The sequence below is a fragment of the Lipotes vexillifer genome, unplaced genomic scaffold (genome assembly GCF_000442215.2).
Source record: "Lipotes vexillifer unplaced genomic scaffold, Lipotes_vexillifer_v1.1 scaffold618, whole genome shotgun sequence".
In the NCBI taxonomy this organism is placed as follows: domain Eukaryota; kingdom Metazoa; phylum Chordata; class Mammalia; order Artiodactyla; family Lipotidae; genus Lipotes; species Lipotes vexillifer.
This window is the reverse complement of record NW_006799025.1, coordinates 2,988,824-2,996,690: the sequence shown is the minus strand read 5'-3', so window position 1 is coordinate 2,996,690 and position 7,867 is coordinate 2,988,824. Positions and strand designations below refer to the sequence as shown.

The 7,867-nt window shown below is 41.9% G+C and overlaps 1 pseudogene; it reads right to left on the bottom strand.

Annotated features, from left to right (window-relative positions):
• The window catches only part of LOC103069450 (ceruloplasmin-like), a 25,099-nt pseudogene that overhangs the window by 6,523 nt on the left and 10,709 nt on the right, over positions 1-7,867 (bottom strand).

The window sequence follows — 7,867 nt, the reverse complement described above, 5'->3', positions numbered from 1 at the left end:
AGCGGGTGGACCGTGTGCTCTTCAGTCTGCCTCAAACCCTATAGCTCTCCCTGGGTCCATCCAGGTAAAATACTTAGAAGAGCCTGTAGTCAGTCAGACCCTCCAGAAACGATAGCTGATCTCCTTGGTTTTACGTTGCCCGCAGGGCTCCAGAGACATTAGAATTCACAATGCTGCTAGGACAGTGGTCTGCGGCCTTCATGCCAGTTCCAGCCCACTCACAGCCCTTTTCTCTATGGCTCGTGAGCAAAGAATGGTTTTTAAATTTCTAAACGGTTGGAAAAAAATCAAAAAAGAATAATATTTCCTTACCTGTGAAGATTGTGTGAAATACAAATTCCAGTGCCCATAAATGTGGTTTTATTGACTCTTACTTACATTATTTACTTACCACTTACATTTGTTTACGTCTTTTCTGTGGGTGCTTTTGTGCCACAAGGGTTGAATAGAAGACAGCTCGTGGCGGAGACCCTACGGTCTACAAGCCTAAGTCTTTACCATCTGGCTCTTGGTCCATGTGATCTGCACTCCAGCTCTATGTGATCATGTTCTTTAAACTGTTCTGAGAGTGACAGATGTAAACCTTTGTCTGTTTCCTTTGGCCAGAGCAACCTGTAGGCTACAGTCAGTGAGTTAGTCAGTGGGCATTACCATGAATTTAGTTGCTGAGGTCAAGAGTAGCATCACTTCTGTCTACTTCGTTTGATTCTTGAGAATAGGTATTGATGTTTTCTTCAAAGTACCAGGATTCATTTTCATTAAAAATCATGAAGTGGAGAACATGGTGAACTATGCTGGCTTTGGCGTCTTTTCGACATACGATCAAAGGACCTACCAGTCCGCTATTAAGATCGTGGAGAAGCAAAGCAAGATGATGAACTGTGCCCACAACTTTCCCCAGTCAAGGAAAAGAGTGGAAACAAGTTTTAGTTTGAGTGAGGTCAGATCCTGAGCTTTGAATGATTAGGATTCTGAGTGTAAGGAATAAAATATTTGACATGCTAAATTCTTGATTGAAAAAAATGATCATCTTACTCATTAGAGTTGAGGTCTAAAGAGAACAACAAACTCCTGAAAGGGATTTTAGACACATTCCTTAGTGGAGTTAGCTCTATCTTTGAAATTTTAATTAAAAACAGAACTTCGGTTTTAATTAGAAGTCCCTGGTGCTGGAGTTGGTTGACAGACGTGTCTAAAGGTCTCAGATCCCCCGCCTCTGTGATGCCTCTGCCTCCGCAGCCACTTTCAGCTGGGAGCTTTGGTTTGTTTATATTTATTTTGTTTTGGGGTTGAATGTCTGTGTCTGTTCTTGGTTTGGTGGAGAGTAGGCCAAAAATAACTAAAAGACCAAAGAGGGAACTCTTTTTCTTTTTCTGTTTTAAATACAAATAAACTGGAACTCCAGAGTTGAGAGTTTTTAAAAGATATATACTATGTATGCATTTATTTGTCACTAATCATAGAATTTTAAAACTCCATACTTTGTTTTCTGGAACCCTAATCTTATTCAATGAAGCAAAGAAGAGGGTATTATCATATAATTTTACATATATCTATATATCTATATATATTCCAACCCACTGTAACATTTTGGAAAATATCCTAAATCTAAGTAATCATAATGTAATAATTTAGTTTGCTCTTGAAAAATGCAAACCTGTGTAGAATTAAAAACTGAGCAGTATTTAGAAAGTTTACATAAAACTAAGATTTTTTAAAGAAGAAAAATAAACTCCTTTCTTTCATTTTAATTTCTAAGAGGAGATAAAATAAAACCTGAGATTTAAAGTTTAGCCTAACCACGTCCACAGTTGAATAGTAAAACCAAGGTATTCACTCAAAGTCCTTTGAGGTAGGACCAGCTCTTTCAGGAATCTGCCAAATGTATGTTCGGATCTCTCCTGAAAGAGGCAAATACAATGTATTTAAATAGGATCTTTTAAATCACACTTCTTTATGGAGAACCAGATAATGAACAAACTCTAAAGCTATACAAATATTAAACAGCATAGTCCTTTTTTTTTTAACATCGTTATTGGGATATAATTGCTTTACAATGGTGTGTTAGTTTCTGCTTTATAACAAAGTGAATCAGTTATACATATACATATGTTCCCATATCTCTTCCCTCTTCGTCTCCCTCCCTCCCACCCTCCCTATCCCACCCCTCTAGGTGGTCACAAAGCACCGAGCTGATCGCCCTGTGCTATGCGGCTGCTTCCCACTAGCTATCTATTTTACATTTGGTAGTGTATATATGTCCATGCCTCTTTCTCGCTTTGTCACAGCTCACCCTTCCCCCTCCCCATATCCTCAAGTCTGTTCTCTAGTAGGTCTGTGTCTTTATTCCTGTCTTATCCCTAGGTTCTTCATGACATTTTTTTCCCTTAAATTCCATATATATGTGTTAGCATACGGTATTTGTCTTTCTCTTTCTGACTTACTTCACTCCGTATGACAGACTCTAGGTCCATCCACCTCATTACAAATAGCTCAATTTTGTTTCTTTTTATGGCTGAGTAATATTCCATTGTATATATGTGCCACATCTTCTTTATCCATTCATCTGACGATGGGCACTTAGGTTGTTTCCATCTCCAGGCTATTGTAAATAGAGCTGCACTGAACATTGTGGTACATGACTCTTTTTGAATTATGGTTTTCTCAGGGTATATGCCCAGTAGTGGGATTGCTGGGTCATATGGTAGTTCTATTTGTAGTTTTTTAAGGAACATCCATACTGTTCTCCATAGTGGCTGTACCAATTCACATTCCCACCAGCAGTGCAAGAGTGTTCCCTTTTCTCCACACCCTCTCCAGCATTTATTTAAACAGCATAGTCCTTGTTTTTACTTCCGGCTCTACAGCTCCTTGCTTTGTGGCCTTAGTCAATGTGTTGACATGTTCTGGACTTCTGTTTCCTCATGCACATAAAATGGGGATTTAGGGATTAGACAAGACGGTGCAAAGGAAGCCCATGGTGTTGCATTACCTGGCCCACAGGGCAAGGTCGATATCACTATCAGTGTTGGCTATTATGTTCTCAGTGTTACAGGATCAAAACTTTATAGTGATTCTGCCACTGAAAAACATCAATCATTAAATATCTACTTCATTTGTTCAATGAATATTTATTGTAGTGAAGATAACTCATCCTTTGAAAGGTGATAAAATTGTTTTGAATCACAGCTCTGAACCTTCCAATTTGTGGATCACATGCACCTCCTTCCCACCCCCAAAGCTGTTTGCATTAGCCCTACTTAATATAAATCCTCTTGACTCTTGCAGGAATGTTCTTTTTGTCCCCACCCTCACCCCTTGCTATATCATTCTACATCTCCCTCCTTCCAGAGGCTTTTTTCCCCATAGTTATTGACCCCAAGAGCACTACCTGCACACAAATCTTCATTTTAGAGTCTGCCTCCTGAGCATTTATGTTAAAAAGTATTCATTTTCTTTGAGTTTAGAATGCTGAGCAGCATGCCACGTGTATAGTGGTGATGCCACGGTGATTAGCACATGAGGTTCATCCCTTTTTCTTACCTGCTTAACTCTCTCCCTTGCCCCCTCCCTCACACACTGCATCATGTACTCCACTCCTACTTTAGTACTTGAGTTGGTGAGATTGAACATAGTACAGATACCTGACAGCTGGACAGGTAAAGAGGTGGGAGAGAGGGTGGCCCTAGAGGAGAAATTGTATACACTAGGGGGTTGTATACAAATTGTATACACATGGTGCCCCATCCTGGAAGCAAACTCCATTTGCAAAAGGAACTTCTCTCCCAAACTTGTTCTTCAGGCCCTTCTTACTAGGCTACTAATCTCTCTCATCTGGAACTACACCCGTATTTAAGAAAGAACATTAGCCCCACAGTCCTGCATAAAAGCTTTGGGGCTTTTCTTTCTCCCAAAGCAGTTACCTGGCTGTGTTGGAACAACAGTGGAATAGTTTGTCTTCACGCCAAGAGTGGTATATCTTTCCATCTGTTTGTGTCGTCTTCAATTTCTTTTCTCAGCATCTTATAGTTTTCCAAGTATAGGTCTTTTACCTCCTTAGGTTGGTTTGTTCCTAGGTACTCTATCCCTTTTGATGTGATTGTAAATGGGATTAATTTCTTAATTTATTCCTTAATTTGTCTTTCTGATATTTTGTTGTTAGTGTATAGAAATGGAACAAATTTCTGTATATTAATTTTGTATCCTTCAGCTTTACCAAATTCATTGATGAGCTCTAGCAGTTTTTTGGTGGCATCTTTAGGATTTTCTATGTATAATATCATATCATCTGCAAACAGAGACAGTTTTACTTCTTGTTTTCCAGTTTGGATTCCTTTTATTTATTTTTCTTGTTTGATTGCTGTGGCTGGGACTTCCAATACTATGTTGAATAAAAGTGGTGAGAGTGGACATCCTTGTCTTGCTCCTGATCTTAGAGGAGATGCTTTCAGCTTTTCACCATTGAGTATAATGTTAGCTGTGTGCTTGTCATATATGGCCTTTATTATGATGAGGTATGTTCTCTCTATACCAACTTTGTTGAGAGTTTTTATCATGAATAGATGTTGAAATTTTTCAAAACTTCTGCATCTATTGAGAAGATCATATGGTTTTACTCTTCAATTTGTTGATGTGAGGTATCACACTGATTGAGTTGTAGATATTGAACCATCCTTGCATCCTTGGGATAAATCCCACTTGATTATGGTATATGATCTTTTTAATATATTATTGAATTTGGTTTGCTAGTATTTTGTTGAGGATTTTTGCATCTGTGTTCATCAGTGTTATTGGCCTATAATTTTCTTTTTTTGTGATATCTTTGTCTGATCTTGGTATCAGGGTGATGCTGGCCTCATAGAATAAGTTTGGAAGCATTCCTTCCTCTGCAATTTTTTGGAATAGTTTAAGAAAGATAGGTGTTAACTGTTTTCTAAACGTTTAGTAGAATTCATCTGTGAAGCTATCTGGTGCTGGACTTTTGTTTGTTTGTTTTTTTATTTTAATTGATTCAATTTCATTACTGTTAATTGATCTGTTCATGTTTTCTATTTTTCTTCCTGATTCAGTCTTGGAAGTTTTTATGTTTCTAGGAATTTATTCATTTCTTCTAGGTTGTCCATTTTATTAGCATATAATTGTTTGTAGTAATCTCTTATGATCATTTATATTACCGTAGTGTCAGCTGTAAATTTTCTTTCATTTCTGGTTTTATTGATTTGGGCCCTCTCTCTTTTTCTTGATGAGTCTGACTAAAGGTTTATCAATTTTCTTTATCTTTTTGAAGAACCAACTCTTAGTTTCATTGATCTTTTCTATTGCTTTTTTTTTTAGTTTTTTTTCAACTACGCAATGTTTTTATTTTTATTCAACTATAAGCGAATAGCAGAATTAACACAACATTCAGCAACTCCAGACCACCTTTTCTTACAGCGAAGAGTGATCAATTTAACAGGCACAGACTTTCAGATTTCTGATGACCTCTCACTCAGCCCTGCAGCTCATCTAGATGGCCAAGCTTTAACAGCAACTCTCTCTATTGCTTTTTTCAGTATTGCTCTTTAAAGGAGCCAGAACAGGACACTGACACCCAATAACCAGCCTGAGATGTATCACATGGGGGGCTAGCGGACGTGCTGGCCCCTGGTTGTCTTTGTAAGAGACAGGGCTGTGAAAACACATGCCAGAAGATGCCGTCACAGACAATCCTGGGCTTGGGCTCACAAAGGCAGAGGCAATCAACCTTCTCTTTTTTTCAACCTCCCTTAAAGATTCTTTGATGCTCTGTTCTAATACTGCAGACCTGGTCTTTTTACCAGAATTTTCTTCTTCTTTAATGTCTGGGTTGTTATTCTTATATTAACATTTTGATAACCCCATCCTAGTACCAAAATATCCCCCACCAAAACGGAGTTCAAACTTGATCAAAACGTAAACCCCCTAGAATTACAGAGGACAGGCAGAAGGAAAAGTCACCCTAAGCCTAAATCTCACCGCTCAGGGCTCAGGCAGGGAGAAGGGGAGAAATCTACATGCATCACTAAACTGAAACACTGCTTGGGAATTCTGGGACCATGTCCATCTCCTGGCTTTCCTCTACTTCCCAGACAGCTGCTCATACAGTTTGGGCACATAGTCATCCCATTCGGCGTTTCCCCACTTGCAGCAGCCAGGACCTGGTTAGGCCTCAGCCGTGGGCGCTCAGAAGCCAGACAGTAAAACAAGGCCGTTTACCCTCGAGCCTTCCAGCTGCAGAACGCATTTACCTTTGGGGCGGCTTCACGCTACTGGGAAGAATCTCCGGGCACTGCTGCTCACCGCTGCTCACTGCTTACATAATGCGTCATATGCCCTCGGGTGGGGCTCTGACTTCCCAAATTGAGGCCAAAAATCCTGAGCACCGAGGGGAGGCTCTGGGGTCGTGTGGGCGGCCACTCCCCACTCCCTCCAGGGAACGGCGCCCTCCCCGCCCCTGCGCAGCGATCTGGGCCATTTCCAGGCCTATGCCACTGCCTGCGCCTCGAAGTCCCGGGAAAACGGATCAATTTCTTCCGAAGCCGAGCCCCGCCTGCCACGTGCCGGGTTCCCGGGGCTGGGTCGGGGGAAGGGGCGGTCAGAAGGCCTGCGACTTGGACACCGCGACCCCCTTCCCTCGGTTAATCCGGCGCACGGAGGCCGGAACGTCCCTCCCCACCTCCACTGGGTCCCCGCCCCTCCGACCTGAGAGACTGTGAGCCTCCAGTAGCTGCACCCCCGCCGCCCTTGGGTACCTGGGTGGGTGTCAGCACTTTGCCCAGCTCGTCAACCTCCGCCCCGCCGTATTTGACCTGCAGCGGGTGCTGCGGCCTCTCGTCCACTTCCTGCAGGCTCAAAGGCCCGGACCATTTGCTGAGGTCCACCGGCATCGCGAAACCGAGAAGGTCGGACAGCAAGGGAAAGCTGCGGGAAGACTCACGCAGGGTAACAGCCCAGCCTCCCAGCAGCCTGCAAGCTATACTGAGGCAACTCCTTTTCTATTGCTTTTTGAAATCTCTATTTCGTTTATCTCTGCTCTGATCTTTATGCTTTCTTTCTTCTACTAACTTTAGGTTTTTTGGGTTTTTTTGCGGTATGTGGGCCTCTCACTCCCATGGCCTCTCCCGCTGCGGAGCACAGGCTCCGGACGTGCAGGTCAGCGGCCATGGTTCACAGGGCCAGCCGCTCCGCGGCATGTGGGATCCTCCCAGACCAAGGCACGAATCTGTTTCCCCCATATCGGCAGGTGGACTCTCAACCACCGTGCCACCAGGGAAACCCTAACTTTGGGTTTTGTTTGTAAATTGGAACAACCGTTATGGAAAACAGTATGGAGGTTCCTCAAAAAGCTAAAAAATAGAACTACTATATGATCCAGCAATTCCACTCATGGCCATATATCCAAAGAAAGTGAGAAAATATACATGGACCCTGAAGTTCATAGCAACATTATTTATAATAGCCAAGATAAGGAAGCAACCTAAATGTCCTTCAACAGATGAGTAGATAAAGATGTTATACACACACTCACATACATACACACACAATAGAATACTACTCGCTATAACAAAGAATGAAATTTTACCATTTGCAACCACACGGATGGACCTGGAGGGTATTATGTTTAGTGAAATAACTCAGACAGAGAAAGGCAAATACCATAATATCACTTATATGTGAAATCTAAAAAATAAAACAAACTAGTAAACATAACAAAAAAGAAACAAACTCATGTATATAGAGAACAAAATAGTGGTTACAGGCTTCCCTGGTGGGCAGTGGTTGGAGAGTCCGCCTGCCGATGCAGGGGACACGGGTTCGTGCCCCGGTCCGGGAAGATCCCACATGCCGC